This window comes from Theropithecus gelada, chromosome X (assembly GCF_003255815.1).
Source record: "Theropithecus gelada isolate Dixy chromosome X, Tgel_1.0, whole genome shotgun sequence".
Lineage (NCBI taxonomy): Eukaryota > Metazoa > Chordata > Mammalia > Primates > Cercopithecidae > Theropithecus > Theropithecus gelada.
This window is the reverse complement of record NC_037689.1, coordinates 117,873,724-117,888,758: the sequence shown is the minus strand read 5'-3', so window position 1 is coordinate 117,888,758 and position 15,035 is coordinate 117,873,724. Positions and strand designations below refer to the sequence as shown.

General features: G+C 39.1%; 1 non-coding gene and 1 pseudogene across 1 annotated transcript; both read left to right on the top strand.

The window, feature by feature from the left end:
- The first annotated feature begins 3,214 nt into the window (after positions 1–3,214).
- LOC112616716 lies at positions 3,215–3,264 on the top strand (annotated as a pseudogene).
- A 1,538-nt stretch (positions 3,265–4,802) lies between these two features.
- LOC112616708 lies at positions 4,803–4,862 on the top strand. Its single transcript, XR_003117738.1, has one exon. It is a non-coding gene; the product is annotated as a U7 small nuclear RNA (small nuclear RNA).
- The last annotated feature ends 10,173 nt before the right edge of the window (positions 4,863–15,035 follow it).

Below are 15,035 nucleotides of genomic sequence, written 5' to 3'. Positions count from 1 at the left end.
AACTAATCAAAAGGCCCCATACAAATCAGAAAGACAACTTACAGTCTGGGAGAAGATACTCATAGTGCATATAACAAACACAGGATTAATATTCAGAAAATATAAATAGGTTTCATAAGTCAATAAGAAAAACAGGTAAGTTCAAAAACGAGCAAATATGAATAGGGGATTCACAGAAAAGGAAACCCGAATGACTAATACATTCATAAGATCAATCTCATTATGATCAGAGGAATGCAGAATAAAACTGTAAGGTATCGTACTTCACATGCATCAGATTACCAAAAATGGAAAAGCCTTACAGCATTAGATGATGGTGGTGGTGGGCAATGTAATCTCATTTATGGTAGGAATATAAATTGGCACAACTACTTTGAAAAGCAATAGTAATATTTAGTAAGATCAAAGCTGCCCACATCTTATGACTGAGTAATTCTAATCTTAGGATATACAACTCACTATGTTTGAAGAGAAATCTACAAGAAAGTTTATTTCTGTTTTGTCTGTAATGAGTAAAAAAAAAATGGAAACAAGCTATGTGTGTTCAACAGAATGGATGAATTGTGTTACATTTATAAAATACAGTGTTATATAACAGTTGAATGAATTAGTACTATATGTATCAACACAGATAAATGTCTAAAACAATGGTGTGCAAAAAAGCACAGGAAAATACATCCACTGTGATACCATTTATTTAAATTTTTAAAAATTTAAAACTATTTAAATTACTTTTTTAAAATTTAAAAATGTTTATAATATTTGAGGACATATATATATATATATATATATATATATATATATATGAGACGATTTGCTTTACCTAATATCAACAAAGTGAAGAGACAACCCACAGAATGGGAGAAAACATTTGCAAACTGCCCATGTGACCAGGGATTAATAACCAGAGTATATAAGGAGCTCATACAACTCTAAGAATAAATATAATCTATTTTTTAAAAATGGGCAAAAGATTTGAATAGACATTTCTCACAAGAAGACATAAATTGCAAACAGGCGTGTGAAAAGGTGCCCAACATCACTGGTCATCAGAGAAATGCAAATCAAAACGACAATGGGATATCATCTCACCGCAGTTAAAATAGCTTATATCCAAAAGACAGGCAATAACAAATGCTGGTTAAGATGTGGACAAAAGGGAACCCTTGTACACTGTTGGTGGGAATGTAAATTAGTACAATCACTATGGAGAACAGTTTGGAGATTTCTCAAATAGCTAAAAATTGAGCTACTATATGATCCAGCAATTCCACTGCTGGGTATATATACCCCAAAGAAAGGAAATCAGCATATTGAAGAGATAGCGGCACTCCTGTGTTTCTCACAGCAGTGTTTTCAGCAGCTAAGATTTGGAAGTAACCTAAGCGTCCATCAACAGATGACTGGATAAAGAAAATGTGGTACATATACACAATGGAATACTATTCAGCCATAAAAAGAATGAGATCCTATCATTTGCAATCACATGGATGGAACTGGAGGTCATTATGTTAAGTGAAATAACCCAGGCCCTGAAAAACTAACATCACATGTTCTCAGTTATTTTTGGGGTCTAAAAATCAAAACAATTGAACTCATGGACATAAAGAGTAGAAGGATGATCACCAGAGGCTGGAAAGTGAAGTGGGGGCCTGGTGGGGAGGTGGGAATGGTTAATGGGTCAAAAAAAAAATAGAATGAATAAAACCTACTATTTGATAGCACAATAGGATGACTATAGTCACTAATAATTGTACATTTTAAAATAACTCAAGAGTGTAACTGGATTGTTTGTAACTCAGTGGAAACATGCTTGAGGGGATGGATACCTCATTATCCATGGTGTGCTTATTTCACATTGCATCCTGTATCAAAACATCTCATGTACCCATAAATATATATACCTACTGTGTACCCACAAATGTTTAAAAAAAGAATAAAAGGAATACTGTAAACAACTTTATGCTCATAAATTCAACAACATAGAAGAAATGAACCAATTCTTCAAACCATAGGCCACAAACCACAAAATCACAAATGATCAAAACTGAACCAATATAAAATAATCGGAATAGTCCTATAACCATTAAATAAATCGGGTTTATAACTATAAAGCTCTCAAAAAAATAAATGTCCAGACCCATGTAGTTTTACTGAGAATTCTACCAAACATTTGAAAAAGATTTTACACAATCTCTTCCAGAAAATAAGAGAAGGAAACACTTCCCAAGTCATTTTATAAGATGATTATTAACCTCATACAAAATTCTAAGACAGTATCAGAAGGGAAGGGAAGAGAAGAGAAGGGAAGGGGAAGGGAGGGGAGGGGAGGGGAGGGGAAGAACGGAAGGGGGAGGGAGGAAGGCAGGAAGGAAGAAAAGGAGGGAAAGGGAAGGGAAGGAGGGAGGAGAAGGGAGGGGAGGGAGGAAGGAAGGGAGGAAGGAGGGAGGGAGGGAGGGAGGGAGGAAGGAAGGAAGGAAGGAAGGAAGGAAGGAAGGAAGGAAGGAAGGAGCTACAGACCAGCATCTGTTATGAACATAGGCACAAAAACTACTCTACAAAATATTAGCAAATGAAATATAATATTTTATAAAAACAACTATACACCATGATCAAGTAGGATTTATTCCAGGTATTTGTACTTGTCAGGGTTCTCTAGAGAAACAGAACCAGTAGGAGATGAAAAAAGAGGGAGAGAGACACACACAAGGAATTGAGGAATTGGCTCACGGAATTATGGAGGCTGAGAAGTCCCATGATCTGTCATCTGTAAGCTGGAAACCCAGGAAAACTGTTAGTGTAACTTAGTCTGAGATTGAAAGTTTGAGAACCAGGGAGCCAGTGGTGTAAATCCCAGCCGAAGGGTTGGAGATGAGATGTCTCAATTCAGGCAAGCAAACAAGAAGCAAAAAGGGCAGTTTTCTTCTCTTTCCACCTCTTGTTCTCTTCAGGCCCTCAATGGATTGGATCATGCTCACCCACATCAGGGCAGGCAATCTACATATTGAGTTCACTGATTGAAATGATAACCTCACCTGGAAACATCCTCACAGATCCAGAAATAATGTTTAATCTGAGCACCCATGGCCAGTCAAGTTGACACACAAAATTAGCCACCACAGTACAGGCGTACCTGTGAGATGATGCAGGTTCAGTTCCAGATCATCACAATAAAGCAAATACTGCAATAAAGCGAGTCACAAAAAGAAAAAGTCAGTGTTACAGCTTTTAGAATTTGTCTAGCAGGTTTTCTGGAAAACCTTCACAAAAAAGGAAAAAGAGTGCATATAAAATGCTTATGTTTATACCATACTGTAGTCTATTAAATGTGCAATAGCATTATGTCTAAAAAACAATGTACATACTTTAAAAAATATTTTATTGTTAAAACATGCTATCACAGAGACACAAAGTGACCACATGCTGTTGGAAAAATGGTACTGATAGACTTGCTCAAGGGTTGCTACAAACCTTCAATTTGTAAAAAACATAATATCTGCAAAGCACAGTAAAACAAGGTATGCCTGTATTCAAGGGTGGTTCAATACTCAAAAACCTATGTAATTCACCATATCAATAGGCTCAAGAAAGAAAATAATATTATCATATTCATTGACACAGAGAAAACATTTGACAAAATCCAACACCCATTTATATTAAAAAAAAAAAAAATCAGCAAGTTAGCATGATAGGGGAACTACCTTAACTTGATAAAAGGCATCTACAAAACCCGTACAACTAACATCACAGTTCATGGTGAAAGAGTAACTGGATTCCACCTGTTTCGAAACCAGGCATGGATACTCACTCTCAGTACTCATTCAGCATAGTACTGGAAACACAACACAATAAGACAAGAAAAAAATAAAAGGAAAACCGATTAGAAAGGAAGAATAAATCTGTCCTTACCTGAAGATGGCATGCTTTTCTACACAGAAAAGCCTAATAAATCTACCAAGCAAATAAACAACAAAAAATCCTCTACAACTAATAGGTGAGCTTGAAAGGTTGCAGGATTCAAGATTAACGTGCAAAGGCCAAATGCATTTCTATATATTAACAGAGAGCATGTGGAAACCAAAATGAAAAACGCTATACCAGTTATAATTGTTCTGAAGAACAGTACATACTTAGATATAAACTTAACAAAACACATACAGGATCTGTATGGTGAAAATTACAAAATACTAATGAAAGAGATCAAAGAAGACTGAAATAAACGGAGTGCCATAGCATACTTATGGATTAGAATACACAACATAGTATATTCCCAAACTGATCTATAGATGCAATGCAATTCCTATCAAAATCCCAGCAAGGCTTTTTGTAGAAATAGACAAACTTATTCTTGAAAAAGAAGAATAAAGTGGGAGGAATTACTGTATTTGATATTAAGCCCTAATATATAGTTACAGTAATAAAGACCGTGTGATATTGGTGGAAATATAGACATACAGATCAATGCAACAGAAGAAAGAACCCATCTGTTTGTTTTTTTCTTCTTTTATTATGGCAAAGTACATGTAACATATAGTTTGCTATTCCAACTGATTTTTGACAAACATACAAAAGCAAATCAATGGAGGAACGATAGCCTTTTTAACAAACGGTGTTGGCACAATTGGACAACCGTAAGCAAAACAAAATGAACTTCAATCTAAATCTCACACCATATACAAAAAATAACTCAAAGTGGGCCACAGACTTAGATATAAAATGTAAAATTGTAACACTTTTAGAAAAAATATAGGAGAAAATCTATGGGGTTTAGGGCAAAAGCATGATTCAAAAAAGGAAAAAGTCAGTGTTACAGCTCTTTTAGAATTTGTCTAGCAGGTTTTCTGGTTTTCCAGAAAGCCTCCACAAAAAAAGGAAAAGAAAAAAAGGAAAAAGTAATAAATTAATATGAATTGAGCATTTTAACGATTATATTTTATTGCCTTTGTTGGCTTATTAAATATAACTCTTTGTTTTGTTATTTTAGTGGTTGCTTTAGGTTTTATAGTAATACATCTTTAACCTGTTACAGTCCACCTTCTTTTTGTTTGTTAGTTTTGGAAGCAGGGTCTCACTCTGTCACCGAGGCTAGAGTGCAGTGGCACTATCACGGCTCCCTGCAGCCTCAACCTCCCAGGCTCCAGAGATCCTCCTGCTGCAGCTTCCTGAGTAACTGGGACCACAGGTGCATGCCACCATGCCCGGCTAATTTTTCTATTTTTTGTAGAGATGGGGTTTCGCCATGTTGGCCAGGCTGGTCTCAAATTCCTGGAGTCAAGTGATTCACCAGCCTCGGCCTCCCAAAGTGCTGGGATTACAGGTGTGAGCCACCTCTCCCATCCCAGACCTTTTATATGGCACTAATCCATTCATGAGGCCAAAGCCCTCGTGACTTAATCATTTCCCCCAAAACCCCACCTCTTAATACCACCACAGTGGAGATTAAATTTCACCATGAATTTTTAATGAAGCACATTCAAACCATACCACTATTGTTGCCATGCATTTTTTCTACATGTTATAAACTGCACAATACAATGTTATTATTTTTAAGCCAAATATCTTATAAAGAGATTTAAATTATAAGAAAAAAAAATCTTGTGCATTTTACCCATGTAGTTACCATATCCAGTGCTCTTCATTTCTTCGTGTAGATCCAGATTTTAATCTGTTATCATGAAGGACATCCTCTAACATTTCTTCTAGTGGGGTATCTGCTGTTCCTTCCCTTATCCCAACAACAGAGCAGGCCAGTCCCCCCCACCTCAGGCACATACTCCACAGCCACTAAGAAGGACTAATCCCTGGAAAAGCTCCAACCACTAGCCTTTAACCAACCAATGAAGAAATAAAGTTATGGTGACCTGGAGAGAGCACTGGACCTAGAGACACAAAATGTGAGTTCACGTCTATTTCTACTCACTGCATAGTGAAACTGTGAACATTCCTGGGTTTCACTGTTTTCATCTGAGAGGTGGGGGAATAATTTTCTTAACTTCATTCACGTGATTGTTGTGAGAATGAAATTAGATAATAGAGGAAGGCTGGTGGACTGTAAGGAGCATATTGGATCCTTCCAGTTCCAACATAAACACTTCCCTAGTTTCCTTGGGAAAGTGACTTAACTTTTCAGGGCCCTAGTTTCCCAATCTGTAGAATGAGATAGTATCTGTCTCACAGGGATGTGTGAATGAAATGAAAAAACAAATGTTTAGAAGTGCCCGACCTAGGCCAGGCACAGTGGCTCACACCTGTAATCCCAGCACTTTCAGAGGCGAGGCGGGTGGATCACCTGAGGCCAGGAGTTCGAGACCAGTCCGGTCAACATGGCGAAACCCTATCTCTACTAAAAATACAAAAATTAGCCGGACATGGTGGTGCTTGCCTGTTATCTCAGCTACTCGGGAGGCTGAGGCAAGAGAATGGCTTGAACCCAAAGGCGGGGAGGTTGCAGTGAGCCAAGATCATGCCACTGCACTGCAGCCTGGGTGACAGAGCGAAACTTCGTCTCAAAAAAAAAAAAAAAAAAAAAAAAAAAAAAAAGTGCCTGACCTGTAATAGGCATTCAGGAGATGGTAATACATTGTGAAATCTAGATAATACCTTCTAAAATCCTATAGAAATGGGGTTAGGGGATACACAGTAGGAGGAATTCTCTGTGTTGTTTTTTGTTTTATTTTTTAGGATGTGACTCTCCTTCATAAACATTGATTATTTTAACTCTTTGCCATAACATCTTTAAATTCAAGATGTCACAATAATAGATTTCAGAGAAACTCAAGGCCGTCCTGTGTCATAAAGGATTAAAACAATACTTTTGAAAAGTGGACAGAGACCTCTAACTCCACCTTGACCAGCCAAAAACGAGTGCTCTGGGAATTAGCCTAAGACACGCATTTCCCCGGTCAAAATATACGGTTCTTATAGATGTTTTTTGACCTTCATTGACGCAGCTTTCTTCACACGCTGCATGATTTAGTGTTTGTCCATCAGAATGTTTACTACTATTAACAATTCATATATATTTTGTACAATCCTGATAATTTTCATATTTATTTATTTCTAATTTTCTTTCCTTCCTTCCTTCCTTCCTTCCCTCCCTCCCTCCTTTCTTTCTTTCTCTTTCTTTCTTTCTTTCTTTCTTTCTTTCTTTCTTTCTTTCTTTCTTTCTTTCTTTNTCTTTCTTTCTTTCTTTCTTTCTTTCTTTCTTTCTTTCTTTCTTTCTTTCTTTCTTTCTTTCTCTCTCTCTCTCTCTCTTTCTTTCTTTCTTTCTTTCTTTCTGTCTCTCTCTCTCTCTCTCTTTCTTTCTTAGAGACAGGGCCTCACCTTGTCACCCAGGCTGGAGTGCAGTGTTGTAAACATGACTCACTGCAGCCTCAACCTCCTGGGCTCAAGTGATCCTCCCACTTCAGCCTCTCAAGTAGCTGGGACAACAGGCATATGCCATCATGCCCAGCTAATTTTGTTTGTTGTTGTTGTTGTTTTTTTTTTGAGACGGAGTTTCTCTCTGTCTCCCAGGCTGGAGTGTAGTGGCATGATCTCGGCTCACTGTAACGTCCACCTCCCGGTTTCAAGCAATTCTCCTGCCTCAGCCTCCTGAGTAGCTGGGACTACAGGCGCGTGCCACCATGCCTGGCTAATTTTTGTACTTTTAGTAGAGATGGGGTTTCATTATGTTGGCCAGGCTGGTCTCAAACTCCTGACCTCATGATCCACCCGCCTCAGCCTCCCAAAGTGCTGGGATTATAGGTGTGAGGCCCTGCACCCGGCCCATGCCCAGCTAATTTTTTAAAAAATGTTTCATAGAGATGGGGTCTCATTATGTTGCTCAGGCTGGTCTCAAACTCCTGGGTTTAAGCAATCCTCCCACCTCGGCTTCCCAACCTGTTGGGATTACAGGCCTGAGCCTTTGTACCCGGCTCTAATTTCATTTCTATTGTAACCTTATGTCACTTCTTACTGGGACTTTCAACACTCTTTATTTGTATCAGGTATATAATACATTAATAACATTCATTAAACTACTCAAACATAAGCAAAATCACAGCAAACATGCCTGATGAACCACCAACGCCAGAGACCAAAATGACAGCCAATAACCATCTGCTGGTGGCAGAGTTGATGACATTTTCTCTTCACATGTGGTTCTCTAAGAAATGTTTTAAGCAGAGGAGTCTCTGTGTATAGAGAACTTACTATGTGGCAGGCATTGTGCCAGGATTGGGAAACACAGTTGGGAGCAAGCCAAATCTAGTCTCTGCTCTCCCCAAACTCCCAGTCTAACAGAGGACACAGATCAGGAAGTGGACAGTTGCCATGTAGTGTGGTGAGATGATGGAGAGCCGAACACCCACAAAGAAAGGTCACCTAATCCAGGCTTGGAGAACAGAGAAGACTTCCTGAAGGAAGTGATGTCTAAGCTAAGCCAGTAGGACGGGTAACATTGAGACAGGCAAAGATGGAGGGAAGTGGGTCCTAGGCAGGGAACATGGTCTTTTCAGAGAGCTGAGTGATGAGGAAGGCTGGAGAGGTAAGTGGAAACCAGGCCACACAGGGCTTTATAAGGCATGGGAAAGAAGCAGGGAATAGTTGGGTCCTCTGGAGGAAGACCTTGAAGTCTCAGCTATCTCTTTCACTTAGCACTCTGAACTTGGACAAGTTACTTAAGCCTTTAAGCCTCAGTTTCCTCATGTGTAAAATGAAGACAAGGCCAGGCACAGTGGCTCACACCTATAATCCCAGCACTTTGGGAGGCTGAGATGGGGAGATTACTTGAGGCCAGGGGTTTCAGACCAGTCTGGGCAACATAGCAAGACCCCACCTCTAAAATTTCTTTTTTTAAATTAGCCAGGTATAGCGGCACATGCCTCTAGTCCGAGCTACTGAGGAGACTGAGGCAAGAGGATTGCTTGAGCTCAGGAGTTCGAGATTGCAATGAACCATGATCATGCCACTGCACTCCAGTCTGGGCGACAAAGACCCTGTTGAAAAAAAAACCAGAAAAATGAGGACGGTATTCTAATAATAACTACCTCATAAACTTAAGTGTTAAAAGTGGACATAAGGTACCAAATACATAGTATGTGCTCAATAAGTATCAGGAATTTCTGTTCTTTTTTATTTTTTAGAGATGGGGTCCTTAGCAATTATTTCTATATTATTTCCTCTAAATATGAACTTGACATTTTGGCTGTTGGAGACTTGGTGGTTTCATAGATTTCATAGACAGATTATATGTATGTGTGCATATATCATATAATTATAATATAAAATCAATTACATACTTATTTAATTATAATTATTTATAATATGCAATTATATATATAATTTCATGTTGGCTTTTTATCATTCCTATGCATTAAAAACTTTTTTGCATTTACTTTTTTTGTTTATAATCTTAGTTTTTTTTTTTTGCTTGTTTGTTTGTTTTTGTGACAGGGTCTTGCTCTGTCGCCCAGGTTGGAGTGCAGTGGCGCGATCTCGGCTTACTGCAATCTCTGCCTTCTGGGTTCTAGCAATTCTCCTGCCTCAACCTCCCAAGTAGCTGGAATTACAAGCGTGCGCCACCACGCCCGGCTAATTTTTGTATATTTGATAGAGACAGTGTTTTGCCATGTTGCCCAGGCTGATCTAGAAATCCTAGCTTCAAGTGATCCTCCCGCCTCGGCCTCCCAAAATGCTGGGATTACAGAACTGAGCCACCGTGCCTGGCCTATAATCTTAGTTTTGTTGATTATAAAACTGTTTTATATATTGATACAGTGCTATTCAGTCTCCCTTTATTTTCTAACTTCTCGTCCATGGCTTTATATCTTAAACATTACTATACTTCCTCCAGACACAGTGTTTTCTCACCTCCTCCGTCTCCTTGAAACTTGTTGGTTTTGTGCCTTCCTGCTTAGGGACTCTAAATTGGTACCGTTTAGGAAAGAGCGCCCTCTGGCATTCATCTGGTGTCAGTTCAAGAGACCATTTTCCATTACTGTGGTCTGTGGTGGCTGCCTATTGCCTATGAGTGGAAACTTTCAGTCCCAGAGAGCGTGGAGGTTGTTAAAACGGTAGGTTTCATAATTGAAAAAAAAAAAAAAACCGGCCGGGCGCGGTGGCTCACGCCTGTAGTCCCAGCACTTTGGGAGGCCGAGGTGGGGGATCACCTGAGGTTAGGAATTCGAGACCAGCCTGGGCAACATGGTGAAACCCCGCCTCTACTAAAAATACAAAAATTAGCGGGGCGTGGTAGTGCACGCCTGTAATCCCAGCTAATCAGGAGACTGAGGCAGGAGAATCGCTTGAACCCGGGAGGCGGAGGTTGCAGTGAGCCGAGATCATGCCACTGCACTCCAGCCTGGGTGACAGAGCCAGACTCCGCTCAAAAAAAACAAAAAACAAAAAAAACCCTCTGGCTGTTATAAAATGTCCTTGTCCTTGAAATGTCGGAGGTATCACACACCTACTTATCAATATACAGCCCACATTCATGTATCCATGCACAAAGATTATTACATACAAAGAGACTTCCCTAAAAGAAGAAGCACAAGGATTTGGAGCCCTGGCATCTAGGTCTACATATCCACTATTACTGTGTGGCCTTGGGAAAGTCCTTCTCTCAGTTGAGCCTCTCATTTTTAAAATGAAAATGTTATATTAGATTCATGTTTCGCAAAATGTTTTGTAGAATACTCTCTATTATGTTGAAGGCATCACATACATACAAAACAGAGAGGGAAGGAGAGGCTACATTATCAAATAAATTTGGAAAATGAGGGTTAAGCAAAATATAAGTGTTTATTGCAGGACTTTGGAGAGATTTTACAGTGCTAAATATGTATTATGAATTTACAACACATGTCTATAGCTTCCCAACACCATTTGACAACAGAACCTTTTGCTGACAGAGCACCTTGCAGGATTCTGCAATAATACAGTATTCTTTCAATGTTGTAGTATTCTTGCAGTATTCTGAGAAAAAATAATTTTGAAAATGCTGGTCTAAGTCTGGCCAACATGGCAAAACCCCGTCTCTACTAAAAAGACAAAAATTTGCCAGGCGTGGTGGTGCACACCTGTAGTCCCAGCTACTCAGGGGGCTGAGGTGGGAGAATTGCTTGAACCTGGGAGGTGGAGGTTGCAGTGAGCTGAGATTGTGCCACTGCACTCCAGCCTGGGTGACAGAGCAAGACTCTGTCTCAAAAAAAAAAAAAAAGAAAGAAAGAAAAAAGACAAGACAAGACAATGCTGGTCTATGCCACCATTTAATTTGGCAAATCTTCCTGATCACTGGATCCCTTTGCTAGAAAAGGACAAGTCCAGGCAACCAATCTGCTGTTAGGACGCCAAGTCAATGGTAAGGAAAATCTAACAATAATCATGAATATAGCCTCTTAATTGTAATAACAACAGCAATGATAATAGTTCATGTTTACTGAGAGTGCAACATTCCAAGGCACTGTACCAAGTGCCTTATACACATTATTTCATTTCATCCTTGCAACAAACCACTGAGAGAATTTATGTTATTACCATTGCCATTTTAAAGATGAGGAAACTTGAGGCCGAGGCAGGCCGATCACCTGAGGTCAGGAGTTGGAGACCAGCCTGGCCAACATGGTGAAACCCCGTCTCTATTAAAAATACAAAAATTATGACCAGGTGCAGTGGCTCAGTCCTTTAATCCTAGCACTTCGGGAGGCTGAGGCAAGCGGATCACTTGAGGTTAAGAGTTCAAAATCAGCTTGGCCAATATGGTGAAACGCTGTGTCTACTACCAAAAAAAAAAAAAAAAAATTAACTGGGTGTGGTGGCACACGCCCATAATCCCAGCTATTTTGGAGGCTGAGGCAGAATTGCTTGAACCCGGGGGGTGCAGGTTGCAGTGAGCCGAGATCACACCACTGCACTCCAGCCTGGGCAACAGAGCAAGACTCCGTCTCAAAAACAAAACAAACAAACAAAAATTAGCTGGACACGGTGGTGCTAGTGCACACCTTTAGTCCCAGCTACTTGGGAGGCTGAGGCAGAATTGCTTGAACCCAGGAGGCGGAGGTTGCAGTGAGCAGAGATTGCCCCATTGCACTCCAACCTGGGCGACAGAGAGAGACTCTGTCTCAAAAAAAAAAAAAAAAAAAAAAAGGATGAGGAAACTCAGTATGAGAGTGATTGAATAGCTTACTTAAAGTCACAAAACTACTATGTGTTAGAACTGGGATTGAAATCCAGGCTGTCTGCTGCAAAAGCTAATATGCTAACTATGCTATAGTTAAGGAGACCACATAACTTCTTGTCCAAGCTGATACACTTTTGAGTGAAGAGAGCTCTGAAACCAACTATATAACTTTTCTGAAATATTTATTTTGTACCAAAAATTGATTTTATTAGTGTGCAAAAACCATTGTCAAAAGTAAAATGCTTTATTTAAAAAACAAAGATAACATCCATCTGTATATATTAAAGCAAAATGTTATTTATACTGATTACTAAAAATTTTCAAATAGCAGGAGCAATTATTATTGGTACATATTCACATAGTCTGATCAGTTTCTTAGTCCTGTCTTATAATGCATCACTGGTATTTTTGTGAAGAAGGTATTGTTTCAATATGATTTTGTTATTTTTATTTTATTGTATTTTTTGAAACAGAATCTCACTCTGTCGCCCAGGCTAAAGTGCATTAGTGCGATCTCCGCTCACAGCAACCTCTGCCTCCCCTGTTCGAGCAGTTCTCCTTCCTCAGCCTTCCGAGTAGCTGGGATTACAGGTGCCTGCCACCACGCCCAGCTAATTTTTGTATTTTTAATAGAGATGGGGTTTCACCATGTTGGCCAAGCTGGCCTTGAACTCCTGGCCTCAACTGATCCACCTGTCTCCACCTCCCAAAGTGCTGGGATTACAGGTATAAGCCACCATGCTCGGCTGATTTTGTTATTTTTAAACTCTAAAATAAAATGGTCTGCAATCATTTTTAAGCTTGCATTTTAGGCTGAGTGAGGTGGCTCATGCCTGTAATCCCAACACTTGGGGAGGCCCAGGAGGGCTAATCACTTGAGCCCAGGAGTTTGAGACCAGTCTGAACAACATAGTGAAAACTTGTCTTTAAAAAAAGAAAAATTTTTATTTTATGGTTAAAAAATTTGAAATTGTTAATAACTTCAATTATCTTGTATCTGTAAACCATACTATTTTTAATTTAGAAAATATTGTGTCTGCAGGTGCTGAGATAGTATTGAGGTGAGTACCCTGTACCTCAAGTTCAATAAAAGGTATACATCTTAACTATAGCATACTTAGTCATAATTACTTTTTTTTTTTTTTTTTTTTTGAGATGGAGTCTTGTTCTGTCACCAAGGCCAAAGTGCAGTGGTGTAATCACGGCTCATAGCAACCTCAAACTCCTATGCTCAAGCAATCTTCATGCTTCAGCCTCCTGAGTAGCTAGAACTACAGGTGTGTGCCACCATACCTGCCTACTTTTGTTTTATAATATGTTGTTGTTGTTGCTGTAGAGACAGGGTTTCTTTATGTTGCCCAGGCTGGTCTCAAATTCCTGGCCTCAATTGATCCTCACACCTTTGTCTGTCAAAGTGCTGGGATTACAGGTGTGAGCTACCTCCCCCAGACTCACAATTACACTTTAAAAAAATTAAAATGGGTAATTATTTCATCTCAAATATTCTTACAGAAACTCTCTATTCAAAACGTCATTCTTCAACGAATATTTTCACATGACAGAACTCATTTAAAAAGTTTTCTCTATGTTTCTTTTGAAAATTTTGCCAAATGTGGATGCTGAAAATCATAGGCTTTCTCAATTTCATTCCATTCAGGTACAGAATATAAATCTGTCTAATTGAAATATTATCAAATTAAATGTATCCAACTAAAAAAAAAAAAATAAGAGCACTATCAACATGTCAAATGCTTTCTCTCAAGTTAACATATTCCAAAGCACAATTATAGAATTTCGCAATTAAATCCTGTTTGCTCGTTGTTCACCATTACAGCTCTAGTTTGTTTCAGTCCTTTATTTAGGGATACATTTTGATGCCTCTCTGTTTTTCAGGCTTTGTTTTCAATAACTGCAATTTGCTAAAAGCTTCAAAAGCCGAAGTTTTTTTAGGCACTCTATTTGTTGAATACTTTGATTAAATATTACCTACTGATGTTCAACAAAATAACCCAATGTTTGTAAAAAAAAAAAAAAAAAAAAGGGTCAGTACCAATTTTAGGGCACTTAGGTGCACTATCAAAGGAGCCCTTCAAAAACTGTTTAATTTTTTTTTTTTTTTTTTTTTTTTTTTTTTGAGATGGAGTCTTGCTCTGTCGCCCAGACTGAGGTGCAGTGGAGCCATCTCGGCTCACTGCAACCTCTGCCTCCCAGCTTCGAGTACTTGGGACTACAGGCACACGCCACCACGCCTGACTAATTTTTATATTTTTAGTAGAGATGGGGCTCCACCAAGTTGGCCAGGCTTGTCTCGAACTCCCGAGCTCAGGTGATCCACCCGCCTCAGCCTTCCAAAGTGCTGGGATTACAAGTGTGAGCCACTGAGCCCAGCAAAAAAAAAATAATAATAATAAATTAAAAAATTAAAGTAGAGTCTTACTCTGTCTTCCAGGCCAGAGTGCAGTGGCACAATGACAAATTCTTGCAGCCTCAACCTCCCGGGCTCGAGCAATCCTGCTATCTCAGACTCATGAGTATCTGGGACAACGGGCACATGCCACTATGCTCAGCTAATTTTTTAATTTTCTGTAGTGATGGGGGTCTCGCTATATGTTCAGCCTGGTCTCGAACTCTTAGGCTCAAGCAATCCTCCTGTCTCAGCCTCCCAAATTGCTGGGATTGCATGCATGAGCATAGCAAACAGAATATCTATATATTTGATAGATATAGTGTTACAACTTGTTTGGATGCATGGATGCAATTATCAATTACATGTGCACTATAACCAATCCCAAGGATATTTTTGCTCCATAAGTTTCTTAATTAAGAACATTATTTTTAACACATTCTTTCTCTGCTAGAATTTGTGTTCCTATTA